Here is a 24,060-nt window from a genome sequence, read left to right as displayed (position 1 = left end):
TTTTTGTCTCTGTTTCCTCCGGGTTTCTTCTCACACCCCCTCAAAGTTATTTACTTCTTTGCTGCAGGATAACAGCTGCACATCGTTAAAGCAAGGTCACAGCTGCACATTATCAAGGTTAAACCCACTGTCTCCGTCCTCTACAAAAAATAAGCCAAAAGGAGGATGACATACTGAGTAGGAGATGAGGTAGGAGTAGGGAAATATTACAAGGTAGTTTGCAGCGTCCAGTGATACTTAAATGACTAAACAGAAATGTCCTTTGGTAAAATACTGTGCATAATATTTCTGTGAAGAAGACAGTGAACTTGTTCCATGTCCTTTGGCAATAGGACTAGAAATCTGTCAGGAAGGGTTTAGGTAGTTATCTCTTAGGTATGGTTGATCCTATGCAAGACTAGGTGACAGGCTCTTTGTAAAGTTAATTATAGTTAAAGAGGAAAGAATGACATAAAAATCAGTGTTGAGCACTCTTCTAATATAAGTGGAAATGAAGTAAAAGAATAATATGGATCGCTATGTCTTTATTACATGAAAAGGTTTTCTTTTCTGAGTGTTGCATACGTTTTTTTCTTATACTTTTTCTGAAATCTGTGATCGGCTTATGTGAACAGATTGTTTTGGAGACTGAGTGGCTCATGTGCGTGAAGGAAGCGTAAGTCTCTATAATAATAATAATGAAAACTGAGGGAACTATTTAAAGCCTGGTTAAAAAAGGTGCTTTTGAGCTGAATTTTTTTTTTTTGCATGTTTTCAACTGATGTAAGGAGGAAGGTGCCATCCATATTTATGCTTCATTAAATAAGCATAAGGAGACCTGAAAAATAAAAAGGAAAGCTGCAGCTTTCTTCCTTGTCAGCATGAAGGAACTTGTCAGTGAGAGATGCGCTATTTAAATTGTGCCAGCCAAAAATAGGGATCAGGAACAAAGCACAGGAAAAGTCTGTTTTCTAGATTCCAGAAGGAAAGAAGTCTCAATTATTCAATGGTCAACAAACACCAAATGCTTTTCTATGTGGTTCTAAATTCTGACATGAAAAATTAAAGTCACCAGCTACTAGACTGATTTGATATTTTCAGCATATCAGAAAATGAATTAATTGTTTCTTTGTTTCTGAAGTTAGGAATCTTTTTTATTTATTTATTTAATAATGGCTCTAGAAGTTCTGGTTTTGTCTGCTTTACAAATACTGTTAACTAAAGCTGCAGGTATATATAAGCATGGGCAATGTGCCTTATTGCATCATATCACAAATAATAAGTTTTTTTTCTGATTCCATCACATGCATTTTGCTGTGACTGTCATTAGTTCTTTAAATATGTTGAAACTTCATAAAGAAGATCCCTGAATTGTAAAGTTTTATAGGATAAGAACATATTATATATTTGTGCTACAAAGAGCATTTTCTTGATATGTATAGAGAAACTGCAATGATGGTCACTACTAATGTTTTTTCATGGTAATAAATTAGGGCATGGGGAAAGAGAAAATCAGATGCATTCATGAATGCTGAAGCTAAATGTCTTTTGTGATATGTTTTAACTTCTGCATTGTTGTACCTTTCTCTTACAGTGCTGGACTACTGCTGCAAGTTAACAGTGTTTCGCTGGTGTACTGCAAAACTGCCTTATGCCGTGGCAATGGTATGTGTGCTTGGTGAATAACAATAGATTCTTAACATGCAGGTTACAGTAAAGAACAACAATCAGATTTTCTTGGTTATTTGTGTGTTTTAATTATTGATGGTTCACTCATCAAGAATAATGAGGAAAACACTTTAAACAGAAACAGACGATGCAAACCCTTGAGGTCATTCAAACACAACTTCTATATTCAATTCCCATTATCATTATTACTCCAGATCACCTAAATTTGCTTCAGTGTTCTTTGCTTTCTGATGTCCAATTGGCGTTTAGTTTGATTTTAGTCTCTCATGTTTCAGCTGAGTGAATGTTAAGCTACTTTCTTTCATATACAGGTACCCTTTGGTTTTGAAAATCCATCTAATAAATACCTTGACTGGTTTTAGGTTTCTTTCTTTACAGGAGTGCATAACTGGTTGGTTCTAAATTTACCCATTCCTTACTATGATTTAGAACTTCTCACTTGGGTCTCTGCAGGTTATCAGAATTGGTGGAATGCATGAACTAGGATTTTCGAAATGCGAAAAGCAGGATTTTCGACCCTTCTGCATTATAATACCTTTCTGGTATGAAACACTATAGTGTAGAAGCTTCATTAAAAAAAAATGTTTAGAACAAAAGATTAATTTGCTCAAGAACTGAAATATGCATGAATGTGCTTGTACTTTGGGATTAACTCTAATGTGGTTTGGATTGAAAATTCCTTTTGTCTTCAGTATTCTGGTAATGTTAGGATGCAGATCACTTGGAAAGCCACAAAATGCTTATATTTGTAACAGGTTTGGGAAAAAACCCACGATAAAACAACAGAGAAAGCCCACCAGAACAAAAAACCCACTCCAACCTCAGCTCCCTCCAACAAAACTTGCATTGCTGCAACATGCTAGTGTTGTTTGGCTTACTAAATACAAGGGAAAGGCGTATTAAATACAAGGAGAATATATCAGGAAAAGTTTCCTCTATGATTTAATCAAATAAGCTATTGTGGAATACTAAATTTTTTTTTTTTTTGTATTGTTACAACGTAGGTACCATTTCTTGTTGTTTTAGGCAGGGACTTTACTGAATGAAACTACTGCTAAGCTTTCCTCCATTTATACAAGATGGCTCAAATCTTTCTTTCTTCTAAGTGTCTCTAAGTTATTTACCTATAGAGTTGCATCATTAGCTATTTAGGGAAGATTGCCACAGGCACATGTGGAAAACTGCTCTGTAAGTAAATGATAGAAAGCATTCCTTAAAAATCATGGTACAGAGTGTTTACCTTTTCCTTTTTCATCCATTTGAGCCAATTCTTTGTTAAATTTGCGAAGAGAGGTCCCTCTTGTAGACTGTCACCATCTTCATGTTATCCTGCTATTGGCAAAAAATAAAAGAAGATTTAACATCACCTGTTGGACTCAGTCATCTTAAAGGTTTTTACCAACCTAAATGACTGTGTTGGGGTTTTTGCTGGTTATATTTATTCTTAGTGTATGTGATCTAAGGCATGTATATGTGTGTGCTTATGTGTCAGTTATTCCACTTTTTATGTAGTTAAGAAATTTTACTTGTTGCAAACTAATATGTTACCCAAATGGTTTATAGCATCTTCTAGAATCTTTATTCTGTATTTATCCTTGACAACTTATTTTAGGATAAGCTAACATTTTTTTTTTTTTTTTTGTAACCTGCATATTAGCTGACTTTCTTAAATAATTCTTTCAATGTATTTTGAATGTTCCAATGGGGATATGTTATTAACGCACCAGTGCAATGACATATGTAATGGCAGAGAAGGTTACAAATAATGCAGTTGTTGGAAAGGTAGTTCTCAGGTGGGCCCTGATCAGACCGCTCCAGATGAGCTGCTTTTCAGTGTGCCTGGTCCTGCAATTCTCTGTTCTTCCTGCTTTCTCCTCCTTTACTGCTTCTTCAAAGCACCAAGTCTTTTTCCTCTATGATGTTCTGTTAAGCATCTTTGTCAGTTTTGTTCCTTTTTCCTGTTTAGTGTCTGTGTTCTGCTTCTCCCTCTGCAGACAAGTTGGAGCAACTTGAAGTTCTTGGTTTAGCCAAGGAACTGTTCAAAATGTTACTGATTAAAACAATCTGATCTAGATAATGCGAGCACCGGCTTCATTTGATGTCAAGTTCTATCTTCTTATGGAAGCCTGTTAAAGGTGCAATCATCCACATAACCTATCAGTCCTAACTTACCTGCTCAGGCAGCCATTGTTAGTTTTACTGTTTTGCAATAGGTTTATTACATACTGGAATGCTTCAGCACCTTCGTGATGTTAACTAGAAGCTATAAAATATACGTAACAGGAATATGAGTTTGACTGTCTGAACTTTCTTGGTATGTTATGCACAGTGGATAAGACATCGACTTCCCAGACATTCATGTAAACTTAATCTTACAGTTTCTTTCAAACAAACTTTTTGGTTTGTTCATATTGACCTCAAAGAAAGATATTAGCTTTTTGGAATAAAGAAAGAAAGGGAAATTCTCCAGGGAGCCACTGTACACCTCCCTTTTCAGAAACGTTAAAACCAAAAGTTTGAGTTGATATGATGTGCTACTTGTAGATAGCCATAACACTGTCTATTAAGTATTGTATCTTTAGATCTAAAGTGCTCAGATCACGTTATTTTTAAAGTCATGATAATAGCTCTTTATTCTCACTGAAAAAAACCCCACGTTTTCATAAAAAAGAAATGAAATTGGTAGTTATTTCAAATATGTATTACCAGTGTCATGTGTGATTAAATGTTATAAAATATCTTAACAGCATATATTAGGAAATTAGGATTCAGTAGTAAACGGCTAAGTAATGGGGAAACCTGACATCAGGAGGCTAGTTCAACTCCTTAAATTTATGTTTCCCTGCTAACACCATTTGAAAAGACAATCTTTGTACTGTCTGCTGTGATAAAGGGGAATACCTTGAGCTATAGCAAAGAAGGGTTATTTAAAAAATTAGAAGTGGATTGTATGCTACCCTTTTTCTTCTCTCATTAGCAGGACCAGTTCCAGGAATATAGATTTGACAGCATTTTGAACAGAAATTAAGATACTTTCAAATTCCTGTGAATGTGACCTCTTTCCTCTCTTCCTTTGCGAATACCCATATCTTGCTGTATACTGAGCTATTCCAGGAAACTACAGCAGTGAAAAACACGCATGTGGTACACCATACTGGGAGAAAAAGTTCACTTGCCAGCTTGTAGTAGGAGGGATGCATATTCAAAAAGGAAGACTGTAGCTAGCTTCTGCTCCTTACAACTTACTTTAACTTTGCCTTTTATTGTAGTACCCTTTCATGAATATAATTTCAGAGAAAACTCAATTCTCTCATTTGGCGTGATCAAAGATGGCAGGTATTTTTATCTTTCTACCACTGTACCATGGAGGGACCAGTGGTATCCAGCTCTTCCTCTGGACAGATAAGGTCACTTCAAGCCTGGTCCCCGTTACCATGCAAGCTGATATGCCTGTCTCACAAAACCAATGTGTTTACTTTCCCTTATGTGATGCAAAATATGTGCATATTTGTAACCCTATAGTCACTCATAAATACACTTCACAATGTGTCACAATGGACCCACCTAAGCATCTGCTCTCTGGAAAACAAGTACTTGGGTCTGAGGAACCTCAGAAAAGTTGGTGACAAGCACCAAAATTTTATGAAAGCCTCTGTAAGCTGTTCTGGTTGGCTCTTCCCAGACAGGAGGGTGGCAAATCTTAAATGCAGTAGAAAAAGAACCTTATAATATCTGCCAACATATTACATGCTGCTGTCTATACCAGTATTTGGAGGGTTCTTTCTCAAATTAAAAGGCATTGCGGTTTTTTGTGAGGTATTTATTTATTTATTTAATACAAAGATCACTATTCCTTTTATGTGATAATTTTGTATCTGAGACAGTTTCTCAGATACATATTAATCTGCCAACACTGGAATTTCCTTTATGTATTTGGATGGTATTTGTGGTAGTCCCTTCTTGACAGACATCTGAACAACTTTGTTTCAACATCTGGTAAGAGAAGAGCCACATGCTGACAAAACCTTTCCTGATACCTAGTGAACCATTGTCTTTTCTCACTATTTCACCTTCATGACCTCAGTTTTGTCTGGAGATGTTTCTTTTGATTGTTGCTTTGACAGCTAAGTAGAAGATAATCTCTAAAGTTCATAGTCTGACTCTTTTATAAAGCATATTTTATCTCTTCAGTAGGCATCCTTTCTATAGCTGTAGTTTCCATCTTTTCACACAGTAAAACTGACATATCAAAAAGACTATCCTACAGAAAACTTGGATTTTTTTGAATTGTGGAGCATGTAAATGCCCTGAGATAGATTATTCTGTTTTGCATATTGTGTATGTATACACATTAAGAAAGGATTATTTCACCAAATCTTGAAACGCAGTATGTTAAATATATTGTATACCCTCAGATTGCTTTTTGTGGCGAAGCAGCTACAGATTTTGCCTTGGCATCAACACTTCATAACTGTTTTACTGCTACAATTGATGTCAGACTAGAAAATATGGACTCTAGCCAATTTAGAAGGTCCACTGTTATTGCAGAAATGTGATTACTACAACTATAGTAAACCAAATAGATGATGAGCATGAAAGGAAAGAGATTAATGATTTATCTAAGGTCTCACCTAGGCTTAGAAATAGAATCCAAGCATTCTGCTTCCCAGTGCAGTGTCAGTTTTGATGGACTGTTGCACAACTTCAAAATCGTATTCAAATAGTCTCCTGAAAACATTTGCAGTGTAAGTATTACTATGAAATATCCATCTGCAGAAGTTTCTAATGGTTTTAAAATCAGGCTAAACTTTCGATTAACGTTCAAGGACCTGACTCTTTGTATTCAGGAAATTTTTACATCTCTGAATATTTTTCTGCTTGGCTGTGAAATGTTGAGGTATGAGTTGTACTCTAGGCAATTGTTTATATATTGATTTTTAAAATATTTTATAATTATTTTACAAATAATAGAATTCTATAATTTATATTCATATGTATAATATGTATAAAATTATTTATTTATATGTAATTATTTATTTCTTTTATATAATTTATAATCTTAAATCCATGCCCCTCCATTGCCAGAATATGTATACTGTGTTTCTAAATCTTCATGTTTGCTCTGTTTTCAATTTTAGGACACATTTTAATCTGAGGTCCAAAACATTCAATCTCCATAAATCTAGGCTGAAATTAGCAGAAGCTGCAGATAGACAGTGCCTCAAAAGATCTTTTTTTTTTTTTGTAGATGTATGACCGTAAGACCAAGAAAATAAACAGATGGTCAGACAAATCAAGGTCTTGACTGACAGTAACATGGGACCTAGTTCAATTCTTAGGGCTTGTTATTAAAATATTTAATGTCATTTTGAACCCTTGCCCAGAAACCTAGGGGATTTTCTATTTCCTTGTAGCTCGGAAATAAGCACTTTTTCCAGGTTTGCAACAGTACAGCAAGGAATTGCAGTAACAGAAGATGTTAAAGGAGGAGAAAAAGGAACTACAATAAACCACCAATTTAGAAATGCAGAAAAGGCCAAAAACCCCAGGTTTTCTATTAAATGCCCTTGAAAGCCATGCTCCCTGCTAGTTATTCTCACTTGCTTTTACTGGATTCCCTTAATGTAGTTAATCGCTCCATCTGTTAGCTAGCTAGCAGTTTTTCCTTTGCTCTTCTCTGACTCTGATCTGGTTGGCTGTAGTTCACAGCAGCCTCTATGCTACTTCAGTGAGTTCAGAATAAGATAGATGACAAATGAAGTCTTTGCTAAAGAAAATGGGACTCATGGGCTGGAGCCTTCCTTTACTTTCCTCAAAAAAAAAAATCAAAATAACAAACTGAACCTGTTTTGCTTATTATTTCTCTTACTAACTTTGAAAGACGTACATTTAATCAAGTAATATCTTTCTGGTGACACTTTATTACTGGAAAAATGGGTGCTATTTAGTTATCCATCCTTGAATGGTTCTGTGTTGTATTTCCCCCTGCTCTACAATTTAAAGAAAGGTTCCAAAATCTAGTGTGTATCAATTAGGCCTGCTCTGACCTGGTCCTTTGTCCCACTCTAGCCGATGTGGAATGCTTTCATGGCTTTTCAGATCTGCATGGAGTGTTCCTACCTTTTGGAGCTCCTTTCTGGTTTTCAGTAGTGAGTATGATTAACCCAAAGGCTTGCAGGAGGGAGGGATGTCACATGGAGAATGCTTTGGAGTTCTCTGTCCGGATGAAAGCACTTACGCTTCTGCTGTGGGCAATGCATAGCCTCTCAGCATGGCAACCTTGCTTCTCACCTGTGATGCACCCTTCGATGAACCAGTCTTTTGTGTTGCATCCCCAAATATATACTGCCAAGGGAGCTGGCAGGTATTTGTATAATGTGAGAGGATCGTATAGTGAATAGTGATGATTAGACCACGTAGATTTTTTTAATGTTTCAAACATTTAAATGTTTTTATTTAATTTTGATACCCTGTTTTAGTCAATATTCCAAACCTTTACAGAAATGAACCACTGAGGATTTGCATTTTAATTTCTATCCCTACCACAGTTTTAGTTTCTAATTTGTCTAAAAGCCCTTGTTTCCCCACAAAAAAACCCATCTCAAACCTGTTGCTGTTAAAGAATTGCCATTATAAAATGTATATAATTTCCGTGTGGTAGCGGAGGAGAAATTGTTTGCCTTAGTTTATGTTGCTGGTTCTCTCTTGGGGTATGCAGAGAATCCATTTAAGTTGGTGAGCAACTGTGAAGGTGGCAGAATGGTCTGGTTACAACAGTCTGTGCTATTAGGGGTGAGGGCGAAGAGGGAGAGCGCTCTAATGATAGCTGGATGGGACCACAACTGGGGAGAGGCTCGACAAGGTGGTGCTTTACAATCGCCGGTGGAATGTTATGAGTGGGCACGCAGGCCAGGGCTGAGCAGCTACGGTAGAATTTCATGTGCTTGTTAGAAAGCAATGCTCCTCTTGTTTCCTTGAGCCTGAGGGATTTTCATGACCAAATTTGAATTGCTTTTATATCTGTTGGCCTCATGCTGAAGTCCTTTTCTCTAATCATATTCAAACAACTTCTCCTTTGAATTATTGATGTCTATATGTGCATTTGAAATGATGCTGTCAGGAGGAAAAAACCCCCTAATATGTGGATTTCCTTCTGATTGTGAAGAATATACATTGTAAGGTAGTCAGCTTCTTTTTCTTTATACCCTATTCTGAAGCTGCTCTTACTCTAAAATCTTTCTGTCCTTACAGTTGGTGGAAGCTGTCTGTTTCTACCCCTTTCCTCAGTAATGTTTTTGGTAGATTTCAAATTCTTATCCTTGAATTCTGGCACAGCTTATGAGGAGAAGGTTTTGCGGTCCTGACAGGAGGTTTATTTATAAAAGATATTTGTTCCCTGCGTCAACTGAGAGGGACTTCCCAGCTAGCAAAGGCAGCATGCCTTCCACCAGTCAACAATACATCAGTAGAGAACAGCAGCTCTTGCTTATAGTCTTGTAATGGGACCATCAGTAAAAGAGGAGCATCCTGACAATATAAAAGTGGATTTTTGACATATGTAAAACAATAAAGTTGCCAACCACAGTAAGAAAACAGAGGAACTCCTGTGGTCCTGACACTTTGAGGGCAGGCTTACAACAAACGTAGATGGCAATTTGGTGCAGATGGATACACATTGTAGGAAAGGTAGCTCTCATTGCAGAGTAATTGTGTATAATTTGTGAGTTAAAAATGGAGCAGAATGGCCCAAAGGATGGTATAGAAAGTTGATACTGCTCTTTAAGGCTGAAAGAAAAACAGACAAAAAACCCAGGCTTTTTTGTTGAGTGTGTGTGTGTGTTGTCTTTTTTTTTTTTTTTTTTTTTTTTTTTTTTTTTTTAAGGGTCCAGAATACAAAACAATAACCCAAAATTCAACTTCCATACAGAGATAAAATATAAAAGAGGAGAGGGGTGACAGGCTGGAGAAGGTCTCAGTCACTTTTACATGTGAGAAGGGGGAGGGTGAAGCTCCCTACTTGTACATGCATTTACAGTCACTTGAATATATGCATGGTAACCACCTAATGGAGGGTACCGAAGATTTTATTTATTGCTCAGTAAGAAAAGCAACAAAAGTTCAAACCAATATATACTTGATGTCTCCACTCATCTCGTTGTTTCATTGGAAGGTTTTATGTATCAACTGAGCAGCAAGCACATCCCATGGTTGCTTGCATAAGATTGTTAGTGTCAAACTTATGGGTGTCACCAGCAGGATCAATTATTTTGATTCTACACATCTCCAATTATTATGTTTTTTAATCGGGAGGGGGAAGAAATAGAAAATTGATTATTTGCAATGAGTGAAATCACAACCTGCATTAAACCTTCAATTATGTTTTCACAGAAAAGGACATAACAGGAAATTAGGTTATTCAAACAACGTGATACTGCCTCTTGTCCTCCCTTTCCTCACTGTCCAAGTCTAGCAGAAGAGGCTACTTTTTTTTTTTCTAATGGTTTCCTCTGTTTATTCATCAGTTTTTCTTTCTCTTTACCCATTACATAATTTTCAGAATGGATCCCACTTGTCTTTTCAGCTGCATATCTGGTGACTGCAGGACTTAATCATAACATTTTAAATTATCAGCTCCATCATTTCTTCATACAATATACAGAAAAAACCCAGGACATGGATGCCAAAGAATCTTTTTGTGATTTCCTTTTCTTTCATTCCGTGGCAATGAAGTAGAACATTGCAGAAGTGAAGTATTAAACCAGACAGTATGTTAAAAAACTGCCTTCCCCGCCCCCCCCCCCCCCCCCCCCCCCCCCCCCCGCCTTTATTCTGAGATCAGTGCTGAAGTCTTGTTTCAGGATGACTTTTTAATCTTCTGCCACTTGGTCTCAAGAGTTCTTTTTCTGTGGATGTTCAAAAATGAAAGGAATTCACATCCCATACCTTGCAATGTGAGATCACAATGTGAGATTCTTTTCAGGTTTCTTTATTCCCTGCTCTCTAAATATTTTCTTTGTAAAATAAGTTTTAGACATACTGATTGTCTGAAGATTTTAAAGTGTTGTATGAATTTTTCTTTAATTTGCTGGAAGGTCCCGTCTGCTCTCCTGACATGTAGAAATATTCCATTGTCTGTTGAACTAGAGCTGAAACACTATGAGAAATGCAGCAATCACAGGCACTTACAACATAGACAATGGGGTTTGTAGATGTGTGACCTGCTCTTCTGTGGCAACGCTGATAGTACGCACAGTGTCAACTGAGAAGTGGCAGTGTAACATCTATACTGCTGTATCAACCCCTGATTGTATGTGTATTTGGGCAAACTTTATTTTGAAGATGTGGGATAATATGTATTACATAATAGATCTGCCAAATTATTTTCACATAGCAAGTTCATTAAGTTCTCCTGTTCTTCAAGAAAGCACGGAGCAGCTGTATTTCTTCTTGCCTCTTATTGATAGGTGTACAATTATTCTACAGCTGGATTTTTGGTCTGAAAAACAAACATCAGTTGTGGAGACTATAGAGTGCCTGAATATCAACACAATATAAAAGCTAGGTGTTTACTTAGGGTACCGAAGACGTTATGAGTATCAGGATCCTTCTAGGTATTTCTAAGTGGTCACTGAGAAAGACTGATGATTTCTGGACAGCTTTACTAGAAGGAGCTAATTGAAGTTTTCGTTTATCAAAATAACAAAGAACCTAGTCTTAGAGAAATCATTGTGAAAATGTCTGTTTTCCTTATGCTGCTTTCTTATCCTTCTTTTTTCAGTGATCTGTTTTTAAATCTAATTTTCCAGTTATTTGGAATGTCTGTTCCTTGTTCCAGAAATACTGGTATCCAGCTGAGTCTGTGGCAACTTTAATAACTTTGTCTCTGAATTCTGTCCCTTCTTTTTTTAGTTCCAGTCATTCTCCTTGATCTATCTCAGCTCAAGATAGCTGGAGGAAAAAGCCCTTTCTTCTTTAGTATTTGGTAATACAAAACTTCTTTGATAGTTTGTTTAAGGTTGCCCTTTCTCAGTTTCATTGTTTGCCTGACAATTTTGTGGTTATGGATGGCATTTGCTGCTCCTTCCATTTTGTACTGGTGACCTGAACCTTGAATTCATTTAACTTGATCTTTCTTTGGTTTTGTGTCCTCTAAGTGTTATTTGTTTGACTCCGTTCCTATGTGTATGATGCCTCCAAATCAAAGTTGGTTACAAAAGTTATTGAAATACAAATACAAATCTTATGAAACACAAATCATTTGGGGCAGTGTTTCTCCTTTGCTATTTTTGTTCCTTGATGGTTTTAATCGATTTGCAGTTGATTATGAAGAATGCTACTGAGTGATCATTGTCTCTGTAATTGAGTAGCAGTTAAAGATGCTTCCTATTTGCACCTGTCGGTCTGAGCTTGCATAAAGACTTAAGCCTGTAAACTTGTAGGTGTGTTTTTCTGTTTCTGACTTTCAACACAAATAAAGGGGTGCCGGTATTCTTTTCACTACACTTATGGCTTTTATGTTACATTTAAAAATATTTTTTTGTTGTACTTATACTTTATCTTGGATTTGGAGTGGTAACTGACCGCAAAAATGTATTGTGGATGACTTTATTAAAAATATTTTTCTTTATATGAAAACATCATCTTTTGACTGTTGAAACAATGTTTTCTGCTCTCATGAGGACAATGTCCAATATACTGGTGAGCCTTCAATAAATGCTTAAATGTGAGCAGGTTTAATTGCTGTTTAGCAATTCACTAGAGAATATATTCATCACCTTACTTTTCCGTCATCCATGAGAGTTTATTCATCATCCTAAAGTATTTAATAGAACATGTATTTGCTGAAAAATAGGATACATCAGATGTATTTTAGGTAGCTGAATGCACTCAGGTTGCTGGAATCGGGATTTCTGATCCCTTAACAAATCTGAAAGAATATGGCAATAACTGAGAATTAAGTAGCTTTAGGTAATTACTGTTGGAATAAGTAGCTGATTTGTTCAGAGTATTTTCTTGTATTTTTTAATGTTTATTTTACAACAAAACTCTATTAAAACACCCGCTAACCATCAGATACATATTAAATTCATGTGTATAGATGACTCCCATGTATAGGGGTCTTGGTAGACTCAATAAAATGATATTGATTAATCCGTTTTAAATAAAAAGTACCAATTCTGATTCTAGTGTTGCTGGCATACTTTTTCATTCTGACATCTGTGGTGTAGCTGCAGAATAGAAATATTAGGGTTTCAATAGTCACATTATTTAATGAGATAATTTGTTTTATTCTAATTATACTAAAATTTTCTTATAGTGTAAAGCTTTTTTATGATTCTTTCAAAAATACTACACTGCAAGTGCATTAAAAATAAGCTATTAAAAACACTTAGGTTTTGGTAACTTTAAAACGTTTCCTTAAAGCTGAGAATTGTTTCAACTAATTTTCCTCATGTTTTGACTCTTTTTTTTTTTTTCTTGCTTATGAATTGACTGTGAATAGATGATGTAATTCTTCATTGGATTGTTTTGAAGATGCTTGTGAATTTTTTGATCAGTGTTCTCTTGATATCATTCTGAGACAACTGAAGGAAGTTTCAGTCAGTTCAGTGGGAATGAGAATGTTTCAATATTTTTCTGAGCTGGTTCACTATGTGCAATTGGAGGAAATATTTTCCCCCCCTTTCTTTACACTGTCCACTTTACATATGTGATGTGTTTTACAGCAGATACAGGTCTTGTTATCTGCTTGTAAGTCCCTATTTTAGCTGCAGTTGTTTTGTGCTACTGATGCAAAAATTAGATGAGTATTGCAATTCATAGTGTGCCAGTGAAGGTATATACTGTTATTTCTGCTTCTTGAGTGAATGAAAATTAACTAACACAGCATGAAAATAAGTTGAATTGGATTCACCTTCCTCATTCAGGTTTAAAAATTTAAATGGATATTCACAGAGAGTTTAGAGCACTCAGACTTGTAGAAACAGAGCATTCATCTGCCAGAAATATGGCCAAATTTAAATTAGCTTTCATATTGTGACAATGATTTATGGCAGTTTATTTTCCACTAGGGATTTAGCTATTGTAGAATTTTTCCCTATGTTTTTTCCTGTTAGTTTTGCCAAAAAAATGGAAGTGTAAAAGGAAGGGATTCTGTTCTGCCTTTCATGATAACAATGAAACTGTTAGCTAGGTGTTAAGCCTAGTCCCTTTCTGAGAGCCGATGTGAAGCCTATGCACAACAAAGGTTTATTTTAGAGCTTGAGTGAGATTTAAGAAGAGACATATACAGACTATTTGGAGAATTTCCTGGTCTGGAATCTTTATATTGAATGATGAGTGAATTTACAATGCATCTCATTTTAGCGAAGCATATCAGTGATAACCAAGCTAGAAAGGGCACAGATTGACTTTCAGTTAATGAAAATGGTACTTTCATTAAGCATACCTATTAGGCAGTGATATGGGTTTGTTATTGTTGCTATCTCCAGCATAATCTTAAGAATTACTTACTGGATTTTGAAAGAAAAACATTCAATATTAAAGCTGCTGGTAGGCATTTGGATGCAGCTGCATGTTTTCTTCAGGAGGAGGCAGAACGCTTCTGATCTGCTCTCTGGTGCTGGATTACTCCTTTTTGGTATAAGGCAATTCCTGAGGAATCCTGCTGTGGATACGTGTGATGTTAGACATGAGCTGAGGTGATGCCTGCTGCCCCGCTATGGGCTCCTGCCCTTTTCCTTGGGCTAGCTCTGATGCTCCTCTGACCTTGCAGTGTCTCTGGGCACAGAAGCACTGGCAGAAACCTAGTCCCAGGTGACTGGTATTCTGCTGACTTAGTTCTCTGAACTGGCTCACTGCTGGCTCGCAGGAATGGCAAAGTTTGCACACAGAGATCAACAGAATTTATTTCTAATACAGGAGAAATGAGTAAGTTGTTTCTTCCTAATAGCAATTAGTGAGTTATAATAGCTAATACATACTGATTTAGCCTTTCATATCTGCTATGGGTTGCTGGCCCTTTCTGTTTACTATCTAACTTGGTTTGCTTTCAGGCTTAGAAAGCAAGCTTGATATATATTATGGTTGAAAAGGTAGACTGTCACTATTTTCCTCTACTTTTTACAGCTCTGCAGTACTTTTCTAACTTACTCTGGATGGTTGCCATGAGCTTAGAGTTGAATGTGTAATATTGCTTGACTGTACTTACAAAACAGGGTAGATAATAGAAACGAATCTTTGTGATTCCAGTTAAGGTTTCAGACCAAGCCAAAAGGTGCAGGTTTTACAGGACTGTCAGAACACAGTGGTGTAGATGCACTCAGTTTGCTCGGAGTTGCTGTGTTTGCCTTGCTGGATATAGCTTTCCTCTACTTGCAATCACTTCCATGGCTCTGCATGGTGCACGTTTCTCAAGAGTAAATGAAGGGCTGCTTTGCACACATGCAAGTAGAAACCTAGGATGAGCTTGTGCAGTGCTGCTAATATTTATCATAAAACACTCAAATGACCTCATCAGAGACAGTTTTTACCTCAGTGTCATCAGCGCTTAGGTTGACTGACGCTTACATAGTGGGTAGCTATTCACTGTCTGGCTTTGTTATCATTTGTTGTGTGACCTCATGCCTTGCAGGCCATTTGGAGACGGGGCCTTGTGGAAAAAAATCTTGAGCATATGCCTTGGACTATTATATGATGTATAAGACTAATAGATCTGACATACAGTTGTACAGATGCATGGCTTTCGTAACCTCTTTTCCCCCCTAAGATATCTTTGCTTATATTTTCCTGTACTTAAAAAGGAGTTCCCCAGCCACTCAAATTCGGTTAAGTAGATATTTTCACTTACCCCATCTGTGAGGACAGAACCATTGCGAAAAATCTTTGCTTCTGGAGCTAATGAAGCAGTAGTAAGCAATGGTTTCCTTTGCTGTCCAACACTCAGAATAAGGTGAGACTTGCATTTTGTTGCTGGTTTTATCAGCTACTGTTGATAATAAAAAAGTGTTGGGGACTCTACTAAAGACTGCTAGCATGGACCAGCAATGAGACTTTTCTGACCTATTTTCAAAGTGTCTCTCTCCCTGACACTTCCCTTTGGTTCTTGTAACAGGTCTCCCCGGCTTTCTTTAGCTCTGTATGTGTCCTCTCTTTTTGCTGAACACTGAAAGTTACTTCCAAGACCATAAGGAACCCTGGCATGACTGAGAGCCAAGCAATTAAACTCATTGTGATAGTAAACATTGGTAAAATGTCCTATGTAGTCTTGCTGTTCGTGAGTCTCATCAAATTCTGGCTCTTTCAAAATGCCATTACAGCTAAATAGTTTGCTGCGTTGCCCTGAAGGTCATCACACACTGGCTCTTTTGGACAAAGAGTGGAAAATAAAAAAATAGTGTTTTCTTCTTTTCCAGATTAAGTCTTTTTTTTTTTTTTTCTTCCTTTTCTTTTTCACTTGGTTAATATATTTGTTATCTCAAATGCAGAACATTTTGTTCCTTCTCGAGTGACTCATTGTTCAGTGAATATGGTAGTGGACTATAAAATACCCAAAAGACAAAAAACATTTAAACTACTAACTGCACTTGATGTGTATGCTTGGTGACTTGTTCAGTTTTGTTTACTAAAACACAGACCAAACAACTTACAGCTTCTCAGTCTGTCTATTTGAGTAAAATATTAAATAGCAAGAGAAGAGCAGTTACATTTTTTTTTCCCTTTTTTTCGATGAAGCAAATCATGTTAACTGTTACGGATTTCAGTAGCTGCTGACATGTCCTAGAGCTCTTACTTGAAACACTAGTAACTGGTGTTTTCTCCTATATGTACATTTCAGACATTTTAAAAAATAAGCAGTATTTAACATTAAAATTACATTTCATGCACATGTGGTCCATTTTTTTTTTTTCCAGGTGTCCTGTGTTTTTCTTGAGGTGAATGGTTTGTGCTCATCAGACCTCAGTTGTTTATCCATGCTTATGATCTTCAAAATCGTGGTCACAGTTGCTATTACTCAGATACAGAAGAGATTTACTCAGATACAAAATGAGATTTCCTGCCCCCCCCCCCCCCCCCCCGCCAGTTACTGCAAAGTTCTTTAAGAATATCAACTACACAATTCAGAATTAAAGATTTTTGTATTGCAAATAATAAATCCATATTTATTTTCCTGGGATTTGTTTTCCTGCTTGTAGTGGTGTTTCCAAGGTGATGAAAATCAAGAGAGGTACTGATACTGTATAACTTGTGGACTAACACAAGAAAATCTTCAAGGACTAAATACAGGAAGTTTAACTAAAGCACTGTAGTGACACAAGTTTTTGTGATTTGGCATCTATGTTGGACTTCAAGTTATACTGTTAATTTGTTTTGTTATATTGTGCAGGTGAGGTAAATTAATACTGAAAAATATTTGATATGCCTTTAGAAAAAGTGGGTTGAGAGAAGATTTTAGAAATATTTAAGATTGTTTTCTTATGTGGAAAGAATTGTCTTCTGCTTAGACATGAAAATATCTGGTGTGTAATTCTAGCAAGTCTGGTCTTGTATAATTAATCTTTCTGTCTTCAGAAAGTTTAATCTGTAATACTGGGATCTTGCAGGGTGTCTTGTAGTCTATTTGTAGACTGCACAAAAGTCTTTGTTTGGGAGATGCTGGGAAATATAAACTTGCATTATAATCAATTTGGAACAGCAGTTTTCTGCTGCCTGCCCTCGCAAGGTACACTCTGACAATAATACAGATGCACTTCTAAAATAACGTAGGTGGCTGTTTACAAGTCTGCAAGCAACCTTCACTCCCTGCAACTGTTTTCAGGGGAAAGTCAGTGACAGATGCCCTAGAAATAACTAAGCAGAGTGTGTGTGTTGCTATGGAAGCTATTCTATACTGCTTGATGCACACTGCATCATCCAATTTATAAGAGCTTTGGAGCCAATCAGACAGCTTTTTTCTTTTTTTTGTTTCTTCTTTCCCCTCCAGCCACCCCCTTCTGCCGCCCTGCCCCGCCACCCCCCCCCCCCCCCCCCCCCATTTTGTCTTTGGGGGCAAATCCTGTGAATCAGAGTACAGCTGAAGCAATCTGAGAACTCCAGGAGCAAAAAAAGTAGTGATCTGATCTTTGGTGGGGTTACAGCCACTCTGCAGCTTTCCAAGGCTGTGTTAGTCGTTGTTGTGCATGTATATTCTGAGTACTAATTTGCAGTTTTGTGGCAGTTGAGTTTCTAGTTCTGGTACAGACTTAAGGAGAAGGCTTGTACTACTGAGGGTAACTTCTGTGTGTCAGTTTCCCAGGTACAAATGAATGGTTTCTTTCTCCCACACGATGTCTAATATTTTTAGACTTTAAGTGCTGCTGTGCAAAACTTCTTTTATGTCTTTGTATGTCTGGTATGATGGCACTTCATTCTTAAAGCTACTGGAATCTGAACAGCAATGACTGAGTCAGAGCCGTTGTCCCTCCTTAGCCTCCTCTCCCCTGCCCTAAGGCTAGTGCAAGATGGGAAAGAAGGATTTTTCCTGTTTTAAAAGACGTGCTTCTGTATATTCTAAACTTATTTTTTATGCACAAACCCTGCCACATTCCAGCGTACTTGGGTTGGGGTGGTGGTGGTGGTGGGTGGGTAGAGAAAAAGAATTAACTCCTGCATTGGAGCTAAGGGAGAAAAAACAACAACATTGTGGTGTTAAACATTTATGTTCAGGTTTTTTTCAGGGTTGTGATATCTTTACCACTATGTTCTCTTTCTCTTTTTTTTTTTTTTCCCTTTCTGCTGGTTCAGAGGTGAATGTGATAAATTCCCGTTACAGGGCTTACATTTTTGTGATGCTGAGTACCTGCTGATTTTCCTGAACAGGGAATATTTGCAGCTTCCCAACAGAGGTTTGCACCAGTTTCTAATGAAATTTTAAAATAGCTGAAACAGTTCTGGTTTAAGTATTTGGAAGGATATTTACAGTATCTAAATAATTACTTGTGCCATATAGGAGATATTGTTGTGATATATGTTGAGCAGACCTTATAATTAGTTCCCTAGGGAACTGAATGAAAATGTGACTCCATTCTGCACCTTCAAATAAAATGTGGCCTTGCTAATTAATCAAGTTTAAGAATACCAGGTACAGTCACATAAAACTCACCATTAATACTGGGACAAAGGTTGACAACTTTTGCTAAGAATACAAATGAAGGGGAGAACAGCAATGATTAATCATTCCCCTACTGGAAAGTGATTTTTATTTAAACCCATCCTCCCTATTATATGTAACCGCAGCTTGTTAATGGCTTAAAACTTCTTACTGCATGCTGTTAAGTAGTTTCGCAGATCACAAATGTTACTTTAAATGAGCACTTAATAACACTGAGTTAGTGAGTTTTAATGTAGTTAGCAAAGTACTGATACTTTCAGTGTAAAGTAGTGTTGTGCGAGACCATGGCATGTAAAAAATGAAAGATGTATTTTCTTCAGAACAGAAATCCAAAGGCAGAGTAGAGCATAGTGTTCTCTCTCTATCATTACTCCTGACAAATTCAGCTGCAAGGGGGGAGCATCTGTGTATCACTTCTTGAAAATGTGTGAAATATCATCTCAACATCATCTTGCTCACACTTTAAACTATCTGGATGAATTATCTGTTTTGCAGCATAAGCAGAGGGGAAGGGAATAATTGTAACTGCAATTTCAGTTCTTCACTGAGCCACAGCATATTTACTACCCTTTAGCAGTAATAACCTTGCATATAGGATACTAAGGTTGTAACTCGGTAATAAGCATCCACTGTAGTTCAAGAATGGTGGTTTGATTTCTAATGGAAGCACTGGTGGCAGAACAAACATACTTGTCAGTGCTATCTGTATTCCTTGCATCTTTACTATGGCAGACTAATGTCTCAGGATACCAAATTGATGTCCTGTGTCAACAAAAAGTTTTGTTACACCCCTAGCTAACTAATACAAAGTAAAGACAAAAATTATTTTAGTGTTATACATTTAAAGCTATAGCATCAAGAGAAAAATGGGTGCTATACAACCCATATATGAGGAATGTGTGTCTGCATGTGTGTGTATATAATACATAATTTTCTCAGTTATGAATGTGTCTTCTAGATGCACCATGTCAGATCAGAAAGAACTGTTAAAAAATTCTGATAACATCTTAAATTCTGCAGCTGAAATCAGGTTCTCGTGATCTTTAGAGCCTCAATGCATGTGGTTTCATGGCTCTCTGCATCTTATCAGTCACTCTGATGTTCTTAGTGCTGTAAAAGCATTTAAGAACTTGTCATCATCCAGAAGCTCAAGCTAAGTAAGAATTAGGTGAGTAGATGTAGTAATAGTCAACACTTTGGTGGATATGGCTTAGTGCTGCCAATTTAAGGTGGATTCCATAATACATCTGCTTTCAATTAGTGGGTGTCAGGCCCTACTACAGGTTGGAGACCTCTCTGGTTTTGTTTGCCTGAGCTTTTCTGCTTGTGCTGGGCCATTTAACTTGCTGATCCTGATCTTGACCCACTGACTTGACTTCCTGCCTCGAACCCAGACCTGCTGCACCCATATGGACTTGGGTGACAGTCACTGAATTGTGCCTGACCCTGGCTACTGTTTCAGACCAGTGCTGCTCTCCTTGCTCAGGTACTGTGGGGTTGTGCCCCATTTCAGCAAGAACACTGTCTGTGCCTACCTTGCTCCTGGCTGGTACCCCAGTCCTGCTGCTCCCTGACACTAAAAAGGCCTTCTTGAACAGTTTGTGGTTGTGGCAACTTTTTTGAGACATAAAAATGATTTAGAAATGCGCTGGTTTACATTTGCCAGGAATGAATTCTGTACTACTTGTTTTGTCTCCCAAAGCTTTGATGTGTATGAGCCTCTCTGGCAACCCCCAGTAACCACTGCAAGGCCCACTTCTTTGGTTTGGGCTTGCTTTTGAAGCTACAGAGAAACCATGTATCTTGTGGTAAGGTTTTAAAAACAAAATATCAGCTGTTCAGAGAGGCTTGGAGAGGTAGAAGATAGAAAGAAATTACTGTGGAGTTAGTCATTGGGAATGCTGTGCAGTGTGGACCTGTATATGCAAACTATCTTTACAATATATACGTATGGACAGGTCATGTTAGTCTCCTACTACTTCATTGTATTTATAACATGTATTTCAAACATCAGTTTTGAATTTAACTGTTTTCTCCTCCTGTTCGAATAGAAGCTCTCAGGTCACATAAATGCTCACTGCATTTCTAAATAGTACCACTACAATGAGTTCTTAATGCTGAAGGATCTGAATGGTATTTCTGTAGGTAGAAAACTAAAGACTCAGATTCCAACATCCACCAGAAGCCTCTGGACAATTTGAAAATTCATCTATGTTCTTTATGGACAACATTTTTCTGATTATTCTTTGTTGCAAAGGAATATACTGCAGAATCAATGCTTGTTTAATATGGGATTGAATCACTATAGTTACAAAAGATTAAAAGAAAATCTCAAATTAGAATAATTTGTCATTTATTCTCTGCAATAACAAGTGTGTTTATTTTTCGTATGCAAACTTAATTTGGTAGTGCATGTCAATTAAATGAAGAAAAAAATTCTGACAGCAAAGGGAGAATTTTGTGTTGTGTGCCAGTGTTTGAGTTGAATAAGAGATTTTATATTTTTTTGAGCTATGAAGTGTGTGTATATGTGCAGACACACACTTTCTTATAAATGCACAAGTGTATGATAAAATCTGTATCTAAGAGGCTGAGCCAAGCTTGACTGAGTAGACTCACTGGCTTAAACTTAATTCAGCATAGGGAGGAGATGTGATGCCCTACAAAAGGGCATGGAACGGGAAGGAGACTCACCAGGCAGTTAAATAAGGCTGAGGAGAGGCAGTGTGAGATGTTTCATTTGAACAAAGTCTTGAACACACATGACCTAACTGTGAAGGCTGAGTGCCCCTGAGGTAGAAGGAGTTTACCAATTCTGACATGCCGTCCTGAAGCGAAAATAATGCATGTTTCTTTTGGTAGCACTGTATCTGCTTCATCCGAGTCTTTTTCCACTTCATAAAGAACATTAATCTCCTATGCAGTGTGGTGTGGCTCCAGTTATTTACTTGGGAGCCCAGGCACTGTCTGACTCTGTAAAATCATTTTCACGAGAAGCAGTATTTGGGTAGTGATTGCTGTTGAGTTGTCCCTCTGTACTATTTCTTCTTTTGTCTCAAACATGTGTTTACAGCAAGGAAATATGGAGAGGAGAAAAAAGTTAGAAAAAAGCCCAAAGCTTTATCTAGCTGTATGAGAAAAAAGCTTTTAGGAAGGAATTTCATTGAAGAACAAAGGGCAGTGCAAAGCCTTTGCTAAAACAGTTTTAAGGGTTATAACTTCCTTCTGTCTGTGTTCCAATGGATAGGTCACAAGGCTGACATTGGTGATCTGGATGTTCAGTTGTTCTTTAAAAGAAGTGTCTATTAAAATTGAACTTCTACATTTCAGTTCTTCTGTTTGCTTGTATCTATCTCCTGAATTACTGACTCAAATACAGGACTTTTTAATTTTTTTCTTTTAGTTTTACTTTTCTTGGCACACACAAGTGATACAGCTGCAGGAGAGCTAACCAGAATTTTTTGACTGCTTGTGCCAGTATCTTTCCTCCTGAGTTTCAATGCAGAATAGTGTGCTAGCTTTCTATTGCACCTCTGAACTGCGTGGAAAGTACTAGACCTGCCCAGGTGTCCATGAGGAGCAATTTTGAGAAAACTGTCATTTCACATGTGTTTCTTAAAGAAAGTGAATTTGCAGAAGTGCCTTGTTAAGATTCAGACCTTTGCTGTTGGTGGGGAGGGGTATGAGAGCCAAGCCAGCTTGGCTGTTTAATCGAGTATGGGTTGGCAGGGCTGGCAATATCAAAGGAAAAACAAAATACAGAAGAATTTGAGATCACTGATATAGACAGAATTTGAATCTAAGATGTTTTGGATCTAATTTCAGATGAAATATTGGTGTGAGGCTTGTATGGAATCTGATTCACTATTACTGTCAAATACCTACAGACTAGCCAAATTATTTAAAAGATAAGCTGCTCTCCTGACTATCTCTTGAAGTCCGATTTGCAGTAAACTCTGCGAAACACCAAGAATACAAGCCTCAGATCACTTGATCTGTTAAAGGATGGTGCATTGTCTAATCTTTGACAGGGGTTCTTCACCCTTATATTAAATTGAGTTTGCCTTATCTATTAGATGAAGAGGTTGTGTGCTGAGGTAGCAGGCTTATCCCAGAACAAATGTTTTAGTACTTGCTCTATATTTGGAATTCTTGGCCTCTTAGTTGTGTACAGTTTTGCTGATGTGGCTGCAGTTGGGGAGCTTACTTCCAGGAGCCAGGCCACTGCTTTAGGCCATCCCAGATTCCCTGGGATGCTACAGTTAGTGTGAACGTCTCACTATACTTCCCAGTGTACATTGGCAACTTTCTTTTGACTTTGTACTGCTTTTGTTGTTGCCATATAACAGGTTTTCAAAAACTTCTAGTTAGGGGGAATCTCTTTCTAAATGTAATTAGTACAATTGAGAAATAAATGCATACCAGAAATGGTTGGGGTTTTTTGTTTTTTAAGTAAACATGTGTTGGGTAATTCATAGACTATTTTTGTCTTTTGTGTAACCAAAGGGTATAGTCAGGGCCTGCTTGTGGCACTATATTTGGATATTCAGGGAAAAATCATTACATATGCTATATAAAATTTTAAATCTCCATAACAAGGAAAGGTGGCTTGCATGGGTTTTGTGTTTTCTAAATGGAAATGAAGCTACATCAACAAAGTATTGTTACTTACATTGTTTAAAAAGGAGAGAATATACATCGTTCTAGTAAGATTAGCATTGGAAAGTTATGTATCCCAAACCAGCAATCTTTTTTTCTTCCCTTCTATTAAGACAAGCTGAACTTCTTTTTCAAAGTCTCTAAAGATAAATGCCGTCTTTCATGGCAGGTTTTAGCTCCTGCAAAACTTTTTATTTAGTAATAAATCCACTGGAAAAGAGGTTTACAAGAAAAGTGCTGACACAGCCTTAACTATCGTGGCACAATTAGTTTAGCTGCAGGTTTGTTGTAATCCCAAAACAATAACAGAAAATTGTCGTGTCAAACAAATTCCATCTGTTCTTTGTATCATGCGGTCGCTGGATTATAACTCTTCACTTATGATTATGTCCTCTTCAATCAGGCTTTCTAATATCAAAATTGCATCCAGCTTTTTAAATGCTTCCATACCGATAGTCTGAGTAGAAAGTGAGTTAGCCAAAGACAAAGCACAGAATAAATAAACTTAAGGGAGGTACTGGCATACTACTCTCTTTTATTTTCTTATTTTCTCTTCCCCCCCCCCCCCCCCCTTCACTTTTGAG

The 24,060-nt window shown here is 37.1% G+C and overlaps 1 long non-coding RNA gene across 3 annotated transcripts in view; it reads left to right on the top strand.

Moving 5' to 3' along the window:
* Nucleotides 1-24,060, top strand: part of LOC114016746 (uncharacterized) — a 192,481-nt gene that overhangs the window by 3,537 nt on the left and 164,884 nt on the right. For all 3 annotated transcript variants that reach the window (XR_008731664.1, XR_008731666.1, XR_008731665.1), the window contains one exon: nt 1,574-1,644. This is a non-coding gene — a long non-coding RNA (uncharacterized LOC114016746). The remainder of the gene's footprint in view (nt 1-1,573; nt 1,645-24,060) is intronic.

This window comes from Falco cherrug, chromosome 4 (assembly GCF_023634085.1).
Source record: "Falco cherrug isolate bFalChe1 chromosome 4, bFalChe1.pri, whole genome shotgun sequence".
Classification (NCBI taxonomy): domain Eukaryota; kingdom Metazoa; phylum Chordata; class Aves; order Falconiformes; family Falconidae; genus Falco; species Falco cherrug.
Note: the sequence above shows the minus strand (reverse complement) of the source record. Positions and strands in the feature narration are given on the sequence as shown.